Raw genomic sequence first — 20,889 nt, forward strand, 5'->3', positions numbered from 1 at the left:
GTTTTAGCCGGGTTCGGAGATTCGTCCGTAATCTAACCACCCGAGTTAAATTAACTCCACCGGAATCAATCTAATTTCTGTACGACGCCAATCCCTCTCAAGTCACCCGAAGCTCGAGCCGAGTAACTCAATTCGAGGCAAGACTTCGAAGTGACCGCATCGTATTGATGGCTCCCCGCTAGTGTTTGAAGTTCTTATTTTGTTACGGATATTTTTTAGATGTCTTTGTTAAGACCTCAGGGATTCGTTTGTATAGCGCACCCAAGCACTAGTTTTTGCCGAAGTAAATGTTGATATGGGTCCGTTCCACTTGGTCGCTCATGCAGCGAGCCGACCAACTTTTTCATTCGAAAGAGAATCGAATTAATAAAAGTGTGACAATAATAGCATTTAAGAAGAAAATTAATGCACTTTATATGATTAATTCTAACTTCCTATACGTAGATCTAGCACTTGACCGTCGGAGTTCTTCACCCCACTTAATTGCTTCAAAAAGAATAGCAACTTTCTTAAACCGAATAAAAATGTCGTGCTCTATTTAGATTTGCCCAATAATTAATTTGGAAGGCAAGTCTACTTTTTGATCGTGTCCCATTTAGCTTTTGACGCGGCCCGACAAAAAGGGGAACTGGGCCGCGCCCGACGGACAGTTGAAATACTTTTATCCTCCGCCAACTTCACTGATTTATTTCAATCGTCGTCCTTATGTTATTTAAAGGAAGTAATTTCTCAACCGAATTCACTTTTAACGAAATCAACTCTTCCGTTAATTATTTACAAAAGTTTTTAATTCTCTAACTTGCTCAGAGTTACTTTTTACGCGGCCCGTCAAAAAAGGGGAAGCGGGCCTGAGCCTTTCAAATAGTTAAATAACTTTCCATTCTACACAACCCAATAATCTGATTTAAACACTTCCTTTAATTTATTCAGACGAAATAACTTTCGAACGGATCGCAATTCACTCGTGGCTCAAATAACTACGGAAGTTATTTAAGTCTCTAACTTGTTCAAAGTTCCTTTTTACGCGGCCCGTCAAAAAAGGGGAAGCGGGCCTGAGCCTTCGGTTGCATATTCAGTACAAATCCGCGCACAACGAAGTAAGTAATATACAAAACACATTTATTGAAAGAAAAAAAAAAAAACATGGAATAGAATTACAAATCTCAATTACTCCAGAAACTGAACAATTTCACTCACTGATACCCGTGTTAATAAAATCATTCAATCCCAGAACAATTCGATTGCAAAACACAGTTCATAAAAAAGGGAAGAGGTAAATACCAGCTACGTGCTATTTTTGGTGGAAGCAAAGTCGAGTGATCAGTTCGATCTTGCTTCTAAAATCCGAATTAGGGAAACAGGCTGGCCACGAGGGAACCGGCGGCCCGATGACTATTCCCCCCTCTCGCTTAAATACATAAAATATAAAAATCCCTCTCACCTATCTCTCTTTATAAAGTTGTCCAGTCCAATTTTTGGGAGTAAATCCAAGTTAATTTCAGTCCAGTGATCCTGCGTCTCACACAAAGATCTTCGGGACTTTGGAAAAAAATCTTGAAACTCCTCCGGGCCTCTTCACGTATAAGCGCTCTTTTGGGGGAAAGAGCCCTGAGCCGTTTCTGCCGGATCTTTTATAGACCCCTCGGTCCCCCCCCTCCCCTTTCTTTTCTCCTGTACTTTCCCTATAGGGTAAGACTGCCCAGTTTTCCCACGCCTATAGAAGGGACTGGCCAGCTTTCTCACGCCTATAGAGGGACTGGCCAGCTTTCTCACGCCTATAGAGGGAACTGGCCAGTTTCCCCACGCTTGGTTATCTGTGGCCTTCAGCAGCTGTTTCCGCCCTGACCACGCAGTACTTTCCACCAAATGCACAGCTAGTGGCAAAACCTTTCACTTCCCCTTTTCTTCTCTTTCTCCTACATAAAAATAACTTTTTAAAGTTACGCTTCAATTTACTCTAAAATAAAAATCCAAACCCTTGACCTACTTTTCTAAACAATTTATGTCACGCCACTATTCTCATAGTGACGGGTCTCTTAATCGAATTGACAAATAATATTGCTTAAAGCGGTTACAGTATACATTTTTAGCCAAGCAAAAGAATCAAAAATAAAAATCACATTTGTGCTTCTCCAAACAATTTATGTCACGCCACTATTCTCATAGTGACGGGTCTCTTGATCGAATTGACAAATAATATTGCTTAAAGCGGTTACAGAATACATTTTTAGCCAAGCAAAAGAATCAAAATAAAAATCACATTTGTGCTTCTCCAAACAATTTATGTCACGCCACTATTCTCATAGTGACGGGTCTCTTGATCGAATTGACAAATAATATTGCTTAAAGCGGTTACAGAATACATTTTTAGCCAAGCAAAAGAATCAAAAATAAAAATCACATTTGTGCTTCTATGCGTGACTCACCCTCTGACACCGTGCTACTCTTTTTATTTCTATTTTACCATGTTTAGCTTATTGGCTCCTCTTTTGGTCTCACGTTTTGGTCTGGCGCCATCTTTTGGACAAATTTGGCATTTCAGCTCTGCCAATTTATTCCTGTGAACAATCCATATTCTACCATTTGCACCATCTCTGCCCCCATGTTACATGACAGATGTATACCGCGACTAGCAGAATTGCGGTAAATTCCCTCGGCAGATAAAAAGGACGGCACTTAATGATCACAAACTCCACAAGCGGCGAGCAGTGCTTACATACCATCACAGAGTCCCGGCACCATTCTTCTCGGATGTAGACGCATATTCCACCTCCTCGCGACTTTCCCCCTCGTACAATGGCACGGTCCGCCCGATAGCACGCTAGCCGCTCCAGATGCACCGCAGAGTCCGGAATGTTGTCACTCAACCAGGTCTCGGTGAACACGAGCACACAGCAGTTCCGCACCGTCCGGTTCGTAGACCTCAGCAGGCGAACGTAATCCATTTTGTTGTCCAGCGATCAAACATTCGCCAGAAGAATGGAGGGCACCGCCGGTCGCGCTGGGTTGGCCGCCAGCCTGGCCCGGACGCCTCCGCGCTTGCCCCTCTTCTGCTTCCTCGCACACCGTTTCCGACGGCTCCCAACCGGGGGAGGAATAGCGGGTGAGGTCGGCGACGGATCAGGACGTAGCAGTCCGAGCGCCTTTAATGTCGACGCTTCAAAGTCCAGAACGCCGCAAAACCCACTTCTGCCGATGTCAAGCAGAACCTGCCTGCTGTACTTGTAGCACGGACGAGACGAACACACAAGACTGTCGGACGAACACTCATTAGACGAACAAATCACCGTACTGACGGGACAGAGAGTGGCCGCCGCCATCTTGGAACTCAGACCATGAAAATTTAAATCAAATACAGATATTATATTTACCGTATTTTTCGGACTATAAGTCGCTCCGGAGTATAAGTCGCACCAGCCATAAAATGCACAATAAAGTGAAAAAAAACATATATAAGTCACACCGGAGTATAAGTCGCACTTTTGGGGCAAATCTATTTGTCAAAATCCAACACCAAGAACAGACATGAACCAGCAACAACAGGCTAAAGGATACGGTATGCTAACGTGACATATACACAAACGAGGAGCTGAGAACGGGCCTGACGTAACATTCAGAGTTATTCAAATAACTATTACATAAATAACACGTTTATCAAACCATCAGTGTCACTCCAATTCATGAAGCTAACCAAAGTTAGCTACAACACAGCTATAAGCTACACTACAAAGCTACGCTGCAAGCTTTGCTACAAGCTACGCCGAAAGCTGCAAGCTACAAGCCACAAAGCTACAGAACAAAAAACAGTTCGACAAGTCTGCCGGACCTCTGTTAGGTGTGTTGAGATCCCGGACGAGCCCCCAATTTCTGTCAGGTTTATTTTACTGACATGTGTACTATAAAGTAAAGAGAAAAGACTCAGCAAACAGAAATCACAATGAGACAAGAATATTAATTCAAATGTTCGCGCGGAGTGCAGTACAGATAGCTTACAACAATCCGACTACACTAAATATCTGTAAGCACTCCTACTCTTTTTATTTGGATTTGTCCTACCCACAATGTGAGACAAAAGCCCCTAAGGGGGGGGGAGTATGTGGGCTTTGTCTCGTAAGTAAAAATAAACACAAGGTGTTGCATACTTATATGGCAATGTCTGCAAAACAATTTGAGCAATTAGCATCTCTCTTTGTCTCGATGATAGAAACAGGAAACTTGACGTTTTCTTGCGCTCCATCTGAGAGTTTAAAACTGTGGTCAGTCATGTTGTTTCTTTGAATTGTCTCGGTAGACGTTCTCTTATTGCAGAGTTGCAAGCTGGTAGCTGCGTGACCCAGCTGTAACCTTTCTTTTCTGTAGCACAACATAAAAAACAGCAAAGCCAAACAGCAAGCATATATTGCAGTAATATTGCAGTAAGCATTGATTAGAGAACGCATGATAACATATATATACATTTTTCTAACAATTATTATTATTATTATTAACTGATCACCACCTGCTGGTGGGTTGGCTCCGATGGTGGGGGAAGATGCCGGTCCGACCTGGCAGACCCAAACGCTCCGTGAGGGTCTGCTGGGAACGTCTGGCAGAATCCCCTGTCAGGAAGAGCTTCAACTCCCACCTCCGGCAGAGCTTTTCCCACGTCCTGGGGGACGCAGGGGACATTGAGTCCGAGTGAACCACGTTCCGCGCCTCCATTGTTGAGGCAGCCGACCGGAGCTGTGGCCGTAAGGTCGTTGGTGCCTGTCGTGGCGGCAATCCCCGAACCCGCTGGTGGACACCGGCGGTAAGGGATGCCGTCAAGCAAGAAGGAGTCCTATCGGGTCGTTTTGGTCTGCGGGACTCTGGAGGCAGCTGATAGGTACCGGATGGCCAAGCGGAACGCGCCTTCGGCGGTTGCTGAGGCAAAAACCCGGGCGTGGGAGGAGTTTGGCGAGGCCTTGGAGAATGACTTTCGGACGGCTTCGAGGAAATTCTGGTCCACCATCCGGTGTCTCAGGAGGGGGAAGCAGTGCACAGTCAACACTGTTTACAGTGGAGATGGCGTGCTGCTGACCTCGACTCGGGACGTCGTAAGTCGGTGGGGAGAATACTTCGAAGACCTCCTCAATTCCACCGACACGCCTTCCATTGGGGAAGCAGGGCCTGGAGACTCTGAGGCGTACTCTCCAATCTCTGGGGTCAAAGTCACTGAGGTAGTTAAAAAGCTCCTCGGTGGTAAGCCCCGGGGGTGGATGAGATCCGCCCGGAGTTCTTAAAGGCCCTTGATGTTGTGGGGCTGTCATGGCTGACATGCCTCTACAACATTGCGTGGACATCGGGGACGGTGCCTCTGGATTGGCAGACTGGGGTGGTGGTTCCCCTCTTTAAGAAGGGGGACCGGAGGGTGTGTTCCAATTACAGGGGAATCACACTCCTCAGCCTCCCTGGTAATGTCTATTGAGGGGTGCTGGAGAAGGGTCCGTCGGGAGGTCGAACCTCGGATTCAGGAGGAGCAGTGTGGCTTTTGGTCTCAAATCTGACAGGTGAGCCACGCCTTCATCCATCAGCTGATAAAGACGCGTCACAACTACACCAGTGACACTCTGATGAAGGCGGAAGTACAAGCCGAAACATTTCAGGTAATGCAACCTAAAATACCTTGTTTGAGATAAAAGAACCAGTGAAGTGATTGACAAGTGAAAACAAAATGAACTTAGCACAACTATTACGAAGAAGTTATGGAGAATTTCTTCTCCTTGAAAAGCTGACGAAAAAACAAGCTCCCTACAGGAACCACCTGAAGTTCAATGTACACTGCCGGGATGAAGAAGTAACGCCAGCCAGCCTGACAATCAAGAACCCAATCCCGACCAGGAATGCGGAAAGGATTATCAGGAGAGTGCAGATGACTCTGGTCAAAGAAGAGATACGCTGCACAACCAACAAACTCAACAACATCAACGGTGAACTACAGCGACTGACGGAACAATTCAAACACCGGTATGCCCTGGACAACAACACGGAAATAACACTACACGGACATTTAGATAACATACGTACATGAACAGGAATTTGCCGGCACAAAAAACCGACACATCGGGAAATTGGACAGACTCATCGCACAAAGGAAGACACAACCGGACCACACACACATCAACGATAAATGGATTCACAATATGTCATGCCACAAACTCACCCAGGCAGAACGCAGCATACTAGCAAAAGGACTCAACTACGCAATCACACCCAAAAACATACCCCTCATTTTAGCCACGGAGTTAGCATGCAAAAAAATACATAATCCAGGACAAAAAGCAGCACTACGCAATGAAGTTGCAGGTATATTAAAAATGGCTAAATCACCACCCGGTAATATTACAAAACAGGAAGCAAAAGCAATCATCACACTAGCAAAAAAAAAAAAGACATTAGAATCCTCCCAGCGGACAAAGGCAGAACAACAGTAATTATGGACACAGACACTTACGAAGAACAGATGCAACAGCTGCTACAGGACGACACCTATGAAGTAGTAAAAAAAAGACCCAACAGAAGACAAGAAAAATAAACTCAAAGCATTGCTTAAACCACTACTCATTTGAAATAAAATCGACAAACAGTCATACAATCACTTAATACCCACAGCAAACATCATCCCCAGAATCTATGGCACACCAAAAATCCATAAACCAGGTACACCTCTCTGCCCCATCGTAGACTGCACATACAACCTTTCAAAAGCACTCACAGAAATAATAAAACCAATACAAGGACTCACGGATCAACACTGCAAAAACTCAAAACAATTCGCCACAGAACTCACACATATAAAGGTACAGAAAGATGAAATGTTCATATCGCACGACGTCATTTCACTCTTCACAAAAACACCCACACAGGCCACCATACACATAGTACATGACAGACTATCAGCAGACAGGACACTCAAGAAACACACAAATCTAACAGCACAGGACATCACTCAACTACTCCATTTCATCTCCACCTCCACATACTTCCAATACAGAAGCACAATCTACAGGGAAAAAGAGGGATTCCCCATGGAAGACCCTCTTTCTGCCATCATGTGCAATTTTTTTATGGAGGATTTAGAACAAAAAGCACTCTTAACAGCCCCGGACACATACAAACCCACACTATGGAGACGCTACGTAGATGACATTCTAGAAAAAAGAAAAACAGGACATACACAACACCTCACAGACCACCTCAACACCATAGACACCACCGGCAACATAAAATTCACTCATGAAGAAGAAACAGATCGATCATAGCCTTTCTAGACATCAGCATACACCACACAGACAACGGAGACATAAAAATAAAAGTACACAGAAAACCCACACACACCGACCAATACCTCCTCTGGACATCAGAACATCCCACTACACATAAACTCTCAGTAGTCAGAACACTATACGAATGCACAACAATAATCACGGACCCGGAGGAGATAACACAGGAATAAAAACACATACAACACGCACTCAAAAAATTTCAGTATCCACAATGGGCAATAACTAAAGAACAGGTACAAAACAAAAAATACACAACACAGGGAGAACCCAGTGGAATGGTGACGTTGTCGTATGTGAGAGGAATTACGGGACACATCGAAAGGGCCATGAAAAAATACAACATAAAAACACCTATCAAACCACACACAACACTCCGTCAGATACTGGTTCACCCGAAAGACAGAGTCAACCCGGAAAATAAATGCAATTCTATATACGAGATTCCATGCAAATCATGCAACGAATCGTACATCGGGGAGACAGGGAGGAACTTCATCACAAGAAAAACAACACAAGAAGGAGTGTGTGTCTGAGTCCTTACTCCGCACTCATCTTTTTAATGTTTTGGTTGCCCTGGTTACAGAGGCTTTGCTACACTAAAGGGAGGGGAGATTGTGGCTGTAGCAACGCTGATTAGCTAAGGAATGTAGTGTGGTGTGATTCAGCATTTAATTGTCGATCCGTGACCCCAGCACTGGAATTACAGAGTCTGTTCTGTTTCCTCAACTGGCTGCCTTCTCCATGGTTGGCTGACTCGTCCTCGACTGTGATCAGATAACTTGAAGCACGTTGAATGCTGCTTTCCTGTGGAACAATGCAACTAAACCTTTGCTAAGTTTATCTTCTTGGTAAACTAACACAACACACAACAATAATGAGTCACTAGCCCTGAACACTTCAACACACATTAAGTAAATGTGAGGTAACTGGTATGCAGTTCCTTAAACAAACATTGAGTAAATATGGGATAACTTGTATGCAACTACTTCCAACTATATGTAACACTTAACAAAGCAAAACACTTCAGATCAACAACAATCTATGAATCAAAGCTATAGATATCTATGAATCAAAGCTACAGTTAACTAAAAGGAATGAAGTTCCTTTGAATTAAAGAACATTTCACCTGTGCAAAGAAGTTCTGCTTATTGCTAGTGAAGACCTCTTACAGAAACAAAACACAAACATAGGATAAGGACAGGAAGGATACATAAAACTGACGGGGGTCAAAGGACATCCCTGGAACTAGATAAGAAGAACTTAGTTAAACGGAAAGGAGTTCAACTTGTAAAAGATGAGGCCCCCAGGTCTGGCAGGCCAAGGCTTCACCGAAATTATTCCAACACCTTCCCAGTGAGGGTTGGACTCCGCCAAGGCTGCCCTTTGTCACCGATTCTGTTCATAATTTTTATGGACAGAATTTCTAAGCGCAGCCGAGGCGTTGAGGGTGTCCGGTTTGGGGACCTCAGCATCGCGTCTCTACTTTTTGCAGATGACGTGGTGCTGTTGGCTTCTTCAGGCCATGATCTCCAGCTCTTACTGGAGCAGTTCGCAGCCAAGTGTGAAGCGGTCGGGATGAGGGTCAGCACCTCCAAATCCGAGTCCATGGTCCTCAGTCGGAAAAGGGTGGAATGCCCTCTCCGGATCAGGGATGAGATCCTGTCCGTTGTGGTGAAGAGAGAGCTGAGCCAAAAGGCAAAGCTCTTGATTTACCGGTCGATCTATGCTCCTACTCTCACCTATGGTCACGAGCTATGGGTCGTGACCGAAAGAATGAGATCCAGGATACAAGCGGCCGAAATGAGTTTCCTTCGCAGGGTGTCTGGGCTCTCTCTTAGAGATAAGCTGAGAAGCTCGGTCATCCGGGAGAGACTCGGAGGAGAGCCGCTGCTCCTCCACATTGAGAGGAGCCAGATGAGGTGGCTCGAGCATTTCATCAGGATGCCTCCTGGACGCCTCCCTGGGGAGGTGTTCCGGGCATGTCCCACCGGTAAGAGACCCCGGGGATGACCCAGGACGCGGTGGAGAGACTATGTCTCTCAGCTGGCCTGGGAACGCCTTGGGATCCCCCGGGATGAGGTGGATGAAGTGGCTGGGGCGAGGGAAGTCTGGGAGTCCCTCCTAGAGCTGCTGCTCCGGCGACCCGACCCCGGATAAGCGGAAAAAGATGGATGGATGGATGGATGGATGGATGGATGGATGGATGGATGGATGGATGGATGGATGGATGGATGGATCCATGATGAGTGATATTTGATTACTGTAGATATTGGATGTTCAGTTTTGATCCTCACACTGTTGACTGAGATCCCCTTTTTCCACACTTATAACAGTTACCTCTTTTTTCACTTCAGGGTCATTTGCTGATATCTCTCCCAGACTTTGTGTGACCTTTGGCCATGTCTTTTTGTCTTTGCTCAGGCATTCAGGACCATACAGCCATTTTGATCTGAGGAACAATTCCACATTCAACCCTCGTGAGGTGCTGTCGGCTGGATTGTCTTTTAAATTTATGTATCTCCACTGGCTTGGATGGGAGAGATCCTGGATCACTGCAATTCTGTTGGATACAAATGTCTAAAATCTCTTTGTTTGATTGTGGATGTATTTCAATACAGATGTGCTATCTGTCCAGAAAGTTGAATCATTGAGTGGTAATTGCAGCTCTCTCCTCAGCATCCGATCCACCTTTACAGACAATGTTGCAGCAGTAAGTTCAAGCCTGGGTATGGTGATCTGCTCGAGAGGGGAGACCCTGGCTTTTCCAAATATGAAGGAGGTATGAATTATACCTTGGGAATTTGTGAGTCTCAGATAGCTTACTGTACCATAACCTGACTCACTTGCATCGCAGAAGTGATGCAGCTCGGCGGTCTCCACTGGGTCGAAGTTTTCAGGCTTTATGCATCTAGACCAGTGGTTCTTAACCTGGGTTCGATCGAACCCTAAGGGTTCGGTGAGTCGGCTTCAGGGGTTCGGCAGAGCTGGTATGTCATGAATTTATTATGTTCCACGGCTCCATTGCTCGAGGAATATCAATTCCAATGAGGAGGTCAATATCCGCCTCAATCTCCTTTAACTGGATGCCACTGAGATATGGCCATCTCTTCAGGTCAGCTTGTGTGATAATGTTTTCCTTTGAAACAGGGATTTTACTTTGTGTGTAAACCTTTGGCAGGTCTCGATACGTGCAGCCCTCCAAGTCCCCCACCTCCAGTCCTCTGACCTCATAGGTCCCTGCCAGCCTTTCGTGCCCCATTGTTCGCAAAAGTATTTCTGTTTTGCGTCCTTTTGCATTTAGCTGGTTCATTAATTTTTCTGTGCAAAACGTTGCCATGCTGCCGGGATCAAGGAGGGCATAGGTTTGAATATACCTGTCCCCTTTTGCCACCTTAACCCTGACAGGAAGAATTGCCAGTGCTGGCTCTCTCTCGGCCCCAGTTGCATTGCCTGCTGAAACAAGAGCGCTGCTTATGGGGGTCGCTTCTGTCTCATCAGTGGCCTTTGTTGTTTGATTTGTCTGTTTGGGAATTATTGCATTGTTAATGTGGAGCACAGTAGGATGCTTCATTTGACAGACATAGCACATTAATCTCCTTTTACAATTTTTGCTTGAATGACCTTTCAACAGGCAACCAAAACAATGTCCATGACTTCTTAGGAATTCAAGCTTGTTGTCATGTGCCTCTGCTTTGATAAGTGAGCATGTCTCACTTGTGAGAATCCACAGGAAGAGATGTTAGAATTGGGTGAGGTTTGAGAGGTTACTGGTGAAACAGCTGATTGCCTTACAGTGTTTCCTGTTTGTGTGTTCACTGCCACTGAAGTAGCAAAACTGCTGTTTTTTCCTTTGATTGATTTTGGTTGGAATCTCGGAATGGGCCTTTATGTGCGGTTTTGATCTTGAATGTCTCCAAATCAGGGATCCAAAGGCATCTTAGCATGTTTTTCCACAAAATCCACAAGGTAATGGAATCTGATTCTACTTCCAGTTCTCTGCTGTGTCTCATCGGCTGCGGCCCACCATTTTTCCCTGAGCTTGTAGGGCAGTTTGGATGCGATTAATCTTAGATTTGATGGGATCTCAAGTTCCTCTAAATACTGTAAGTCTTGCATTACATTACAGCATCCTCTTAAATACAATGCATATGCATGCATCATTTTCCCATCCTCAGATTTAATCGCTGTCCAATTCAAAGCTTTCTCCAGGTAAGCAGAAGAAATCTTTACTTCATTCCCAAAGTTCTCTTTTAACAGGTCTCTTGCTTCCTTATAGCCCCTGCCTCCTCCCATTTGCAATCAGCTGCAAACCAGATCTCTAGGCAAACCAGAAGTGAACTGTTCGAGATAGTATAGTCTGTCTTGATTATTTTTAGTTTTATCTTCAATTAAGTGTTCAAATGCATGAATAAACGACTGATATGCCAATGGATAACCATCAAAAACATGTATTTCTTTCACAGGTAATTTAGATAAATTTTGCTGTGAGACAATGAGTTCTGCTATATCATTTTGTCTTTGAATAACTACATCCAAATTACCAGGGGTAGCATTAACACCCTTGCTTGAATAACCATAACATTACCTGTTTGTTTGTCTCTATATGTCTTTGTGTCTCTGTCTCCTAAACTTACTGAATTTTTTAATGATTTTTGGGACCTTTTTATAGACTGGTAAATCACAGATGCGAAAAATAAATGTAACTATCTCCCCAACCTATCAATCTGACGAGACACGTGGTAGCATTTTTAATGTCTTTAATTAGCCCCTGTGAGTTCCCCACTCAGAATATCTGATGCAGTGGGGCAAACAAACTTGATCATTCAAAGTGCCCCGCAGATAGAGTGCTCCTTTTGCTGCACGTGGTACCATTCAAATGTGTGGGTGAACCATATGTGGAGAAGGATTACTGTTGCCCTTTGTGTATTTGGCCTTTTTATTCTTTTTCTTTTTATTGAAAGTTACGTATTGCCTTCCTCACCAAGCTACTTAAATAAAGATGTTTACGTGATCTGTTAAGTTGTCTTCCATTCGGAGTTCTCCATCATGAGCAATTGGTCAAGGCAGACAGCTTCCTCGCGCGAGTCTAATTTATGTTGTATTGTGTTATTACATTATGTTTGTGTTACACAAGTAAAATTCACCTTTATTGACTTTTCAGTTGTTTGTCTGTAATTATTCATCACATTTTAACGGTCCTTACACTACTATTTCAAAATCCATGCAATGACATCATCCCTGACATGGTGGTGCAAACAAACTTGAACATTGGGCGCACGTGTATTCAAATGCCTCTAAAGACTTTTGAATGTCAACATTGTGCAAAGAGTGCTCTGATATCAAACTTAACAACAATAAATCATCCTTGGTTGGGGGGCTGTGCAAGTGTACTACCTTTTCAGCGGTAAACTTTTGTATATCACACCGCTCACCCGCCGCGCGTCGCATCGCATGACAGACAACCATTTGTGAAATTTTGTTCTCTCCACACTCCTATTAATACGCAAAGCCGATCAATATAACACCGCTGCTTTAGTGCTTGAACCCATTCCTTATGTGTCTAGAAAGTTGATCATGTCATAAATGCATGATGCCCTGCTGCGAGGTTGGTGCGAAGCCTGAGAACGCGACCATGTCAAGTTGGTTCCGAGGAGCCAGTTAACATGGGCGGGTCGACACAAGACATCAGATCAACGCGTACCCTTGCCGGGTAATTTAGTTTTGGCTATATTCAAGATAATTTGTTCCTGTTGCAGTCCGTGTACGATAGCACAGCGGTTAAGGCGGTTCCAAGTTAGCTATGCTTTATTTCTTTGCGTCATGGGTTCAAATCTTGCTTATAACTGTTCTATTTTTCTATTTTTTTTAGTGTTTGCTATTTCTTGCAGCCAGTCAGAAATGTAAACGACAAGTTTCGTTCAACGTTTTTATTGAGAATATGAACAGTTTTGCAATCAGGCAAGTTCCACGTCGCTTGTGACAAATCTGCAAGATTCAAGATTCAAAGTGTTTATTGTCATGTGTACAAAAGGAAAGCACTTTTCTTTGTACAATGAAATTCTTTTGCGAAACACAAAACTGCGCAACTCGTTTTACCCTAACAGTCGTAACTCGAGACGGGGAGCAAGATAACATGGGAGCAAGTTGACATGTAACACCGGCCGGAAGACCCCCTTCTTCAACTTTATTGCATGAAGGGATGCGCCGGTCTGCAACAGCCGGGAGACTGTTTTTAAATAACGTGTATGCATACGTATATATACGCCTAAATGTTGTTATCCAATCTGTCTACTGCAATTTCACATTAAATTGCTGGTTTGAAATTAGTTTTATTTTAAAACTTGTCTGGCGTTCGAGTGTTTTATTCCTTGTTTTTATTTTTGCGCATGAAATCGTAAAACGTAAGTTCCAACATTGTAAAAATGAAAACAGAACACACAGGGTTTGTTTTCACCCTGTGTTGGTGTCCCCCCAAATAACAAATGTAGGTTTGTGTGTCATCCACAACAAATACAGGACAGCAAAATAAGTCAAATCTCCGCGGTTGCGCACAAAATGGAAGAGCATTATGGTGGTTCGTTGTCGGAGTATGGGAGGGCTTTACCTTATATGTCACGGAACAGAGACAGGGCGACCAAGTGCAGCACAATCCTTTATTGAAAAGAGGGGAAGGGGAAGTGGAACGCTGGACTTGCGGTCTGGCTGGCGTGGCTGAGCAGCAGAGCACAGCGCGTAGTCGTAGTCAGAAGGCAGGCAGGTGGTTGAGGCAGGCGACGATCAGAAGCGTGGTCAAAAGACGAGCAAGTAGTCGGGGCAGAGTAAGCAGATGAACTGACAAAGGAGTGACTGGATGACAGGGTTTAAATAGAGAAGCTGACAGGTGTGGGTAATTCCTGCTGATTGCGGCGTGGCCGAGTGGCAGGTGACGCAGGAACGTGACAGAATCCCCTCCTCAAGGAACGGCTCCCGACGTCCCAAAAGCAAAACCCTGAGCCAGAGCAGGAGGACGGGCGGGAGGGCAGTAACCCCAGACACGCGTTAATAGCAGTCCGATAAGTCTGAGTCAGACGAACACGTCGACCAAGCACCGCCATCAGGTGGCACCACTGCCCATTCCTCCTCCTCAGCTGTGGCATCAGGAGATGCTGACCTGGGGGCCGGCGCGGGGATCAAATGTTTCACTTCTGGACGACTTCGAGGAGGATATCTGTTATTTTGCAACGGCTTGCCCGTGGGAGAGGAACCAGGATGCAGACATTGCAACGGCCGCCGAGGAGGGGACTGAACCGCAGGCCGCGTCTGACGACAAAACCGGGCCCGCAGTAGCTGCCTACGGCTTGAAGAAGCGGAGGGCCGAGAGGCAAGGGCACGGGCTGGAGTTGAAGAGCGGGTCTGGGGTAGGGCCTTGCGACAGGTGGCAAGCAAACCGATCCCAAACGGATCCCTGCTAGGCGGGTGCTCCTGGCTCTCCTCCGGCAGGAAGCCACCCATTGGCCTTCCTCCCCGCACAGTATAGGGATAGTCCAGTTCTGAGGCGTCTACGTCGCTCCTCTGATGAAAGCGAGGTGTGTCCAATCTCCATAGGCTCTAGCCAACTGGACTGGGTGGGAGGAGGGTTCATGGTCCGCTGGCCAACCTGGACGGGGTCCTCGGCGGACGACAGGCAAGACGGGATGACAGGGGCTTCCCATGACACTCGAGGTGTTAGGCTGGTGTCACGGCGATGGGGTGGCGGAGTCGCCTTCCTCTTCTCGCGTCGTCTTGACTGGATCCGGCAATCTACCCGTACAGCCAGGTACATGGCATCCTAAAGGGTCTGAGGGTGCTCGTGGGACACCATCTCATCCTTGACATACTCCGCGAGTCCGTGGAGGAAGGTGCCGACGAGAGCCGGGGTGTTCCAGTCGCTCCGACACGCCACCGTCTGGAACTTCGTGGAGTACTGGGCGACGGATCTGCTGCCTTGGTGGAGCGTGATTAGTTCCTCGAACGCGTCCTCCGAGGCTGAGCCCAAGTCAAACACACGCAGGATATCAGCTGCAAAGGCGTCGAACGACGAGCAGGCGGGTCCCTGCCGCTCATATTCTGCCGTTCCCCACAGCCATGCCTCATCCGTAAGGTGGGTGAGTACAAAACCCACCTTGGCTGGTTCCGTGGCGACCGTGACGGGCTGGAGGTCAAACAAGATGCGGCAGTTCGTCAAAAAGGCCCGGACGTACTTGGGATCACCGTCGAACCTCTCGAGGTTGCTGAGTCTGGGCTCCGGGACGTCCACGAGCTGCCTGGGCTCCGGGGCAGGACGGGCTTGGATGTAATGGTGGGCTGATCGGTGGGGCTGAGTGGAACAGTCGTGGACAAGGCTCGTGCAGATTGGGTCGCAGCAGCCAGAGGAGCCAAGTCTTTAAGGGCCTTGAGAGCTTCTACAAGTTCCTGGTGGAGCTGATGGTGCTGCAAGAGCTGTTGTTGCTGCTGCCGGATGACCCTCTTTAATGTCGCCATCTCCTCTGCGATCTTGCTAATGTCCCACTCCGCGTGGGTCAGGCGGTCCAGGGCTGAGGGACCGTGCGTTGGTCACATATTTGGTCAGTTCGTTCTGTCACGGAACAGAGACAGGGCGACCAAGTGCAGCACGATCCTTTATTGAAAAGGGGAAGTGGAACAGTGGACTTGCGGCGTGGCTGAGCAGCAGAGCACAGCGCGTAGTCGTAGTTAGAAGGCAGGCAGGTGGTCGAGGCAGGCGACCATCAGAAGCGTGGTCAGAAGACGAGCAAGTAGTTGGGGCAGAGTAAGCAGACGAACTGACAAAGGAGTGACTGGATGACAGGGTTTAAATAGAGAAGCTGACAGGTGTGGGTAATTTCTGCTGATTGCGGCGTGGCAGAGTGGCAGGTGATGCAGGAACGTGACATTATAGGGCAAACCTGGGCAAATTACGGCCCGCGGGCCACATCCAGCCCTTTGTGCGTCCCTGTCCGGCCTGCATGAGGCCAATCGTAATTTAAAAAAAATAAAATAAAAATTGTGTCGTGCCTACAATACAACTGTTTCGCTTTTATTTTGAAAGGCGTCGCACGTCCGTGTAGCGTGCGTGCATGTGAGCTGTGCGTGTAGGTGAACAGCGCAAAGTAATGCTGCCCTCAAAATGTGTGCTAACGCGAAGAAAAGAAAAGTTGACAAGGAGCGCCGTGTTTTCAACAAGACAGAAATGAAAGGTAAAGCCATGTGCCTGATTTGTGGTACACAGATCGCTGTGAATAAAGAATATAGTTTGAGTCGCCACTACACGACCAAGCATGAGAAAAAATACATGTGTCTGATAAACAGGGCGCATCAGAGGCTGATGCATTGCTAGCAAAACTGCAAGCCCAACAAGGACTTTTTATCAAACCTCACACCCAGAGATGGAGCGGCTTTGTCATTTGAGGAAAAGTTGAAGAAGTTAAGAATAAATTGTACTGATTAATAATTGTTTTTTTATTTCACCTTTACACCACAATTTCACATAGCTTAATATAAATATAAACAGAATAATTGTATTCTTCTAATTACCAGTACCAACTATTTAAAATAAATAATTTAGTGCATTTAGGGGAGAATACGTCGAAGACCTCCTCAATTCCACCTACATGCCTTCCATTGAGGAAGCAGGGCCTGGAGACTCTGAGGCGGATTCTCCAATCTCTGGGGTCGAAGTCACTGAGGTAGTTAAAAAACTCCTCGGTGGCAAGGCCCCGGGGGTGGATGAGATCCGCCCGGAGTTCTTAAAGGCTCTGGATGTTGTGGGGCTGTTATGGCTGACACGCCTCTACAACGTTGCGTGGACATCGGGGACAGTGCCTCTGGATTGGCAGACTGGGGTGGTGGTTCCCCTCTTTAAGAAGGGGGACCGGAGGGTGTGTTCCAATTACAGGGGAATCACACTCCTCAGCCTCCCTGGTAAGGTCTATTCAGGGGTGCTGGAGAGGAGGGTCTGTCGGGAGGTCGAACCTCGGATTCAGGAGGAGCAGTGTGGCTTTCGTCCTGGCCGTGGAACAGTGGACCAGCTCTACACCCTCGGCAGGATCCTCGAGGGTGCATGGGAGTTCGCCCAACCAGTCCACATGTGTTTTGTGGACTTGGAGAAGGCGTTCGACCGTGTCCCTCGGGAGGTTCTGTGGAGGGTGCTTCGGGAGTACGGGGTGCCGAGCCAACTGATAAGGGCGGTTCAGTCCCTGTATCACCTATGCCAGAGTCTGGTCCGCATTTCCGGCAGTAAGTCGGATTCGTTCCCAGTGAGGGTTGGACTCCGCCAAGGCTGCCCTTTGTCACCGATTCTGTTCATAATTTTTATGGACAGAATTTCTAGGTGCAGCCGAGGCGTTGAAGGGGTCCGGTTTGGGGACATCTGATGGCGCCGCGGATGGCTGCCACGGTGAGTCGCTCTCTGTTTCTTTGTCTTATTTTGTGTGTTTTCTGTGTCTTCTGCTGTCCATCCCGGATCACTTTTACTAGAGAAGCACTGTTAAACATCGGTCAGTCTTCTTCTGGTATTTTCTCTCCTGTTCTCTCTGATTCAGACTGTTTGTCGGAGATTTTAGCCGGAGCGGCGGTGCTATACAAGCTAGCGCGACGGCGGCGACGCGGAAAACGAGCCGGAGCCCTCGTAAAGCTGAGGCAGAGAGGGTTCCGTTCTGCCCTACCGTCAATTCATCTGGCGAATGTCCGCTCCCTGGCGAACAAGATGGACGAACTGCTGCTCCTCACTTCAAGGAACACGGACTTCAGCAGATCCGCCGCGCTGTGTTTTGTTGAAACGTGGCTTAGCGAACGAACCCCCCACCACGCCATGGAGTTAGCTGGGTTTCGGCTAACGCGTGCAGATCGCAGCGCGGAGCTTTCCGGAAAATCAAAGGGAGGTGGTCTCTGTTTCTACATTAATGAACGTTGGTGTACCGATGTCATGGTGTTGAAAGAGTTTTGCAGCCCTCTCCTAGAAACACTTTTCATAAACTGCCGGCCGTTCTATTCACCACGGGAGTTCTCCTCGATCGTCATGGCGGCTGTTTACATCCCACCACACGCACGTGCGAGTGAAGCCACGCAGATGCTGGCTGACCAGGTGACAGACATGGAGAAACTTCTACCAAATTCACTAATCATTGTTCTGGGTGATCTTAACAGGGCGAACCTCGCACACGAACTCCCCAGATACAGACAGCACATAACGTGTCCCACCAGAGGGGCACAGACGCTGGACCACTGCTACACCGTAATTAAGGATGCATACCACTCTGTGGCTCGTGCAGCTTTAGGACTCTCGGACCACTGTCTAGTTCATCTGATCCCTGCCTACAGACAGAAACTAAAAACTTCCAAGCCTGTGGTGAGGACTGTCAGGAAGTGGACAGTGGAGTCAAGGCAGAACCTCCAGGCCTGCTTTGACTGCACCGATTGGAGAGTTCTCGAAGCTGCAGATTCAGACTTGCATGAACTCACTGACACTGTCACATCATACATCGGTTTTTGTGAGGATCTGTGTGTGCAGACTAAGACTTTCTGCACGTACAACAACGACAAACCTTGGTTTACACCGAACCTTAGGTGGCTGCGCAAAGTCAAGGAGGAGGCCTACAGGAGCGGCAACCGGGACCTGTTCAAGCAGACCAGAAACACACTGAACCGAGAGGCCAGGAGGTGTTACGGGGAGAGCCTGGAGAGACACCTCTCTGCCAATCCTGATCCCTCAACAGTGTGGAAAGGCCTGCAGAGCATCACGGGCTTCAAGAAACGAACCCCATGTCCTGTGGAGAGCCCAAGGCTCGCTAACCAGCTAAACAGGTTCTACTGCAGGTTTGATCGGTCCTCCCACACAACGGGACTTCCTGCAGCACAATCCACATACTCACCTCCCCCCACAACTGCTCTGTCCACACCTCCATCACCGTGGTCACCGACTCTCTCTCTTGCAGAGGCCGCGCCCGCACTCCAGATTTGCGAGGAGGAAGTGCGCCAGATGTTCCGGAGACAAAAGATCAGGAAGGCACCGGGCCCAGACGGCGTGTCACCTTCCTGCTTGAAAGTCTGCGCTGAGCAGCTGGCGCCCACCTTTGCACGGATCTTCAATCGTTCCCTGGAGCTGTGCGAGGTGCCCGCGTGCTTCAAGAGCTCCACCATCGTTCCAGTGGCCAAGAAGCCCGCCATCACGGGTCTGAATGACTATAGACCTGTTGCACTGACATCTGTAGTCATGAAATCTTTCGAGAGGTTAGTGCTGAACCACCTGAAGGATGTCACGGGCCCCCTGCTGGACCCCCTCCAGTTTGCCTACCGGGCAAACAGGTCGGTGGATGATGCGGTCAACATGGGACTGCACTACATCCTGCAACACCTGGACACACCAGGAAAGTACGCCAGGATCCTGTTTGTGGACTTCAGCTCTGCGTTCAACACCATCGCTCCTGACATCCTCCAACAGAAGCTCATCCAGCTCGCGGTGCCTGCCTCCACCTGTCAGTGGATCACCAGCTTCCTGACCAACAGGAGACAGCGTGTGAGGCTGGGGAGCATCACATCTGACACCCTGACCACCAACACTGGAGCCCCTCAGGGGTGCGTCCTCTCCCCACTGCTCTTCTCCCTCTACACCAACGATTTCTCCACAAGTGACTCTTCTGTGAAGCTCCTGAAGTATGCAGACGACACCACTCTCATCGGACTGATCCAGAACGGTGATGAGACTGCGTACAGACAGGAGGTGGAGCGGCTGGTCCACTGGTGCAGCCAAAACCACCTGGACCTGAACCCGCTCAAGACCGTGGAGATGACAGTGGACTTCAGGCGAGACCTTTCACCACTTTCACCCCTCACTATCCGCAGTAATACTATTCTCTCATCAGACACCTTCAAGTTCCTGGGAACCACAATCTCTCGGGACCTGAAATGGACCGGCCACATAGACTCTGTCCGGAAGAAGGCCCAGCAGAGGCTGTACTTCCTGAGACAGCTCAAGAAGTTCAACCTGCCGCAGGAGCTGCTGAAGACCTTCTACACTGCCATCATCCAGTCTGTCCTCTGCACCTCCATCACTGTCTGGTTTGGATCGGCCTCCAAACAAGACAAGCACAGACTGCAACGGACAATAAGGACTGCAGAAAAGATAATGGGAATCAACCTCCCATCTATCCAAGACTTGTACCTGTCCAGGACCAGGAAACGTCCAAGTAACATCTCAACAGACCCTTCGCACCCAGGTTGCAGCCTGTTTGAACTACTCCCCTCTGGACGCCGTTATAGAGCTCTGTACACTAAAACCAGCAGACACAGAGACAGCTTCTTCCCCCAGGCTGTCGCTCTGATGAACTCACACCACTCTTAGAGTCTCAGAGTCATTACTGTGCAATAACATCCTGCTTTCCACACCTTTTTTGTCTACACTGTACTATGTGTCCTCTCTGCATCCATTGCAGCCTGGTCATCCTAGAAGAGGGACCCTCCCATCTGTGGTCTTTTCTCAAGGTTTCTCATTTCCCCTAGCTGGAGTTTTGAGTTTTTCCTTGCCCTCTTGGGAGTTTAAGATCAGGGGATGTTTGAGAATATCTTTCGTTCT

At 47.5% G+C, this 20,889-nt stretch overlaps 1 protein-coding gene and 1 pseudogene across 7 annotated transcripts in view; both read left to right on the top strand.

Moving 5' to 3' along the window:
- The window catches only part of ttll12 (tubulin tyrosine ligase-like family, member 12), a 49,765-nt gene extending 37,307 nt beyond the window's left edge, over window positions 1–12,458 (top strand). The window contains exons 15-17 of one of the 7 annotated variants that reach the window (XR_015855372.1): window positions 9,726–11,407; window positions 11,480–11,513; window positions 11,581–12,458. The gene's annotated coding sequence lies outside the window, so the exon portion shown is untranslated. Of the gene's footprint in view, window positions 1–9,725 lie in introns of all 7 variants that reach the window. The other 6 variants (XR_015855369.1, XR_015855371.1, XR_015855370.1 and 3 more) reach the window with 6 other exon arrangements.
- Window positions 12,459–14,446: 1,988 nt separating this feature from the next.
- On the top strand, window positions 14,447–15,860 carry LOC148379535 (uncharacterized; annotated as a pseudogene).
- Window positions 15,861–20,889: the final 5,029 nt, after the last annotated feature.

Source organism: Syngnathus floridae, chromosome 22 (assembly GCF_059516105.1).
Source record: "Syngnathus floridae isolate MCC-2025c chromosome 22, RoL_Sflo_1.0, whole genome shotgun sequence".
NCBI lineage: Eukaryota > Metazoa > Chordata > Actinopteri > Syngnathiformes > Syngnathidae > Syngnathus > Syngnathus floridae.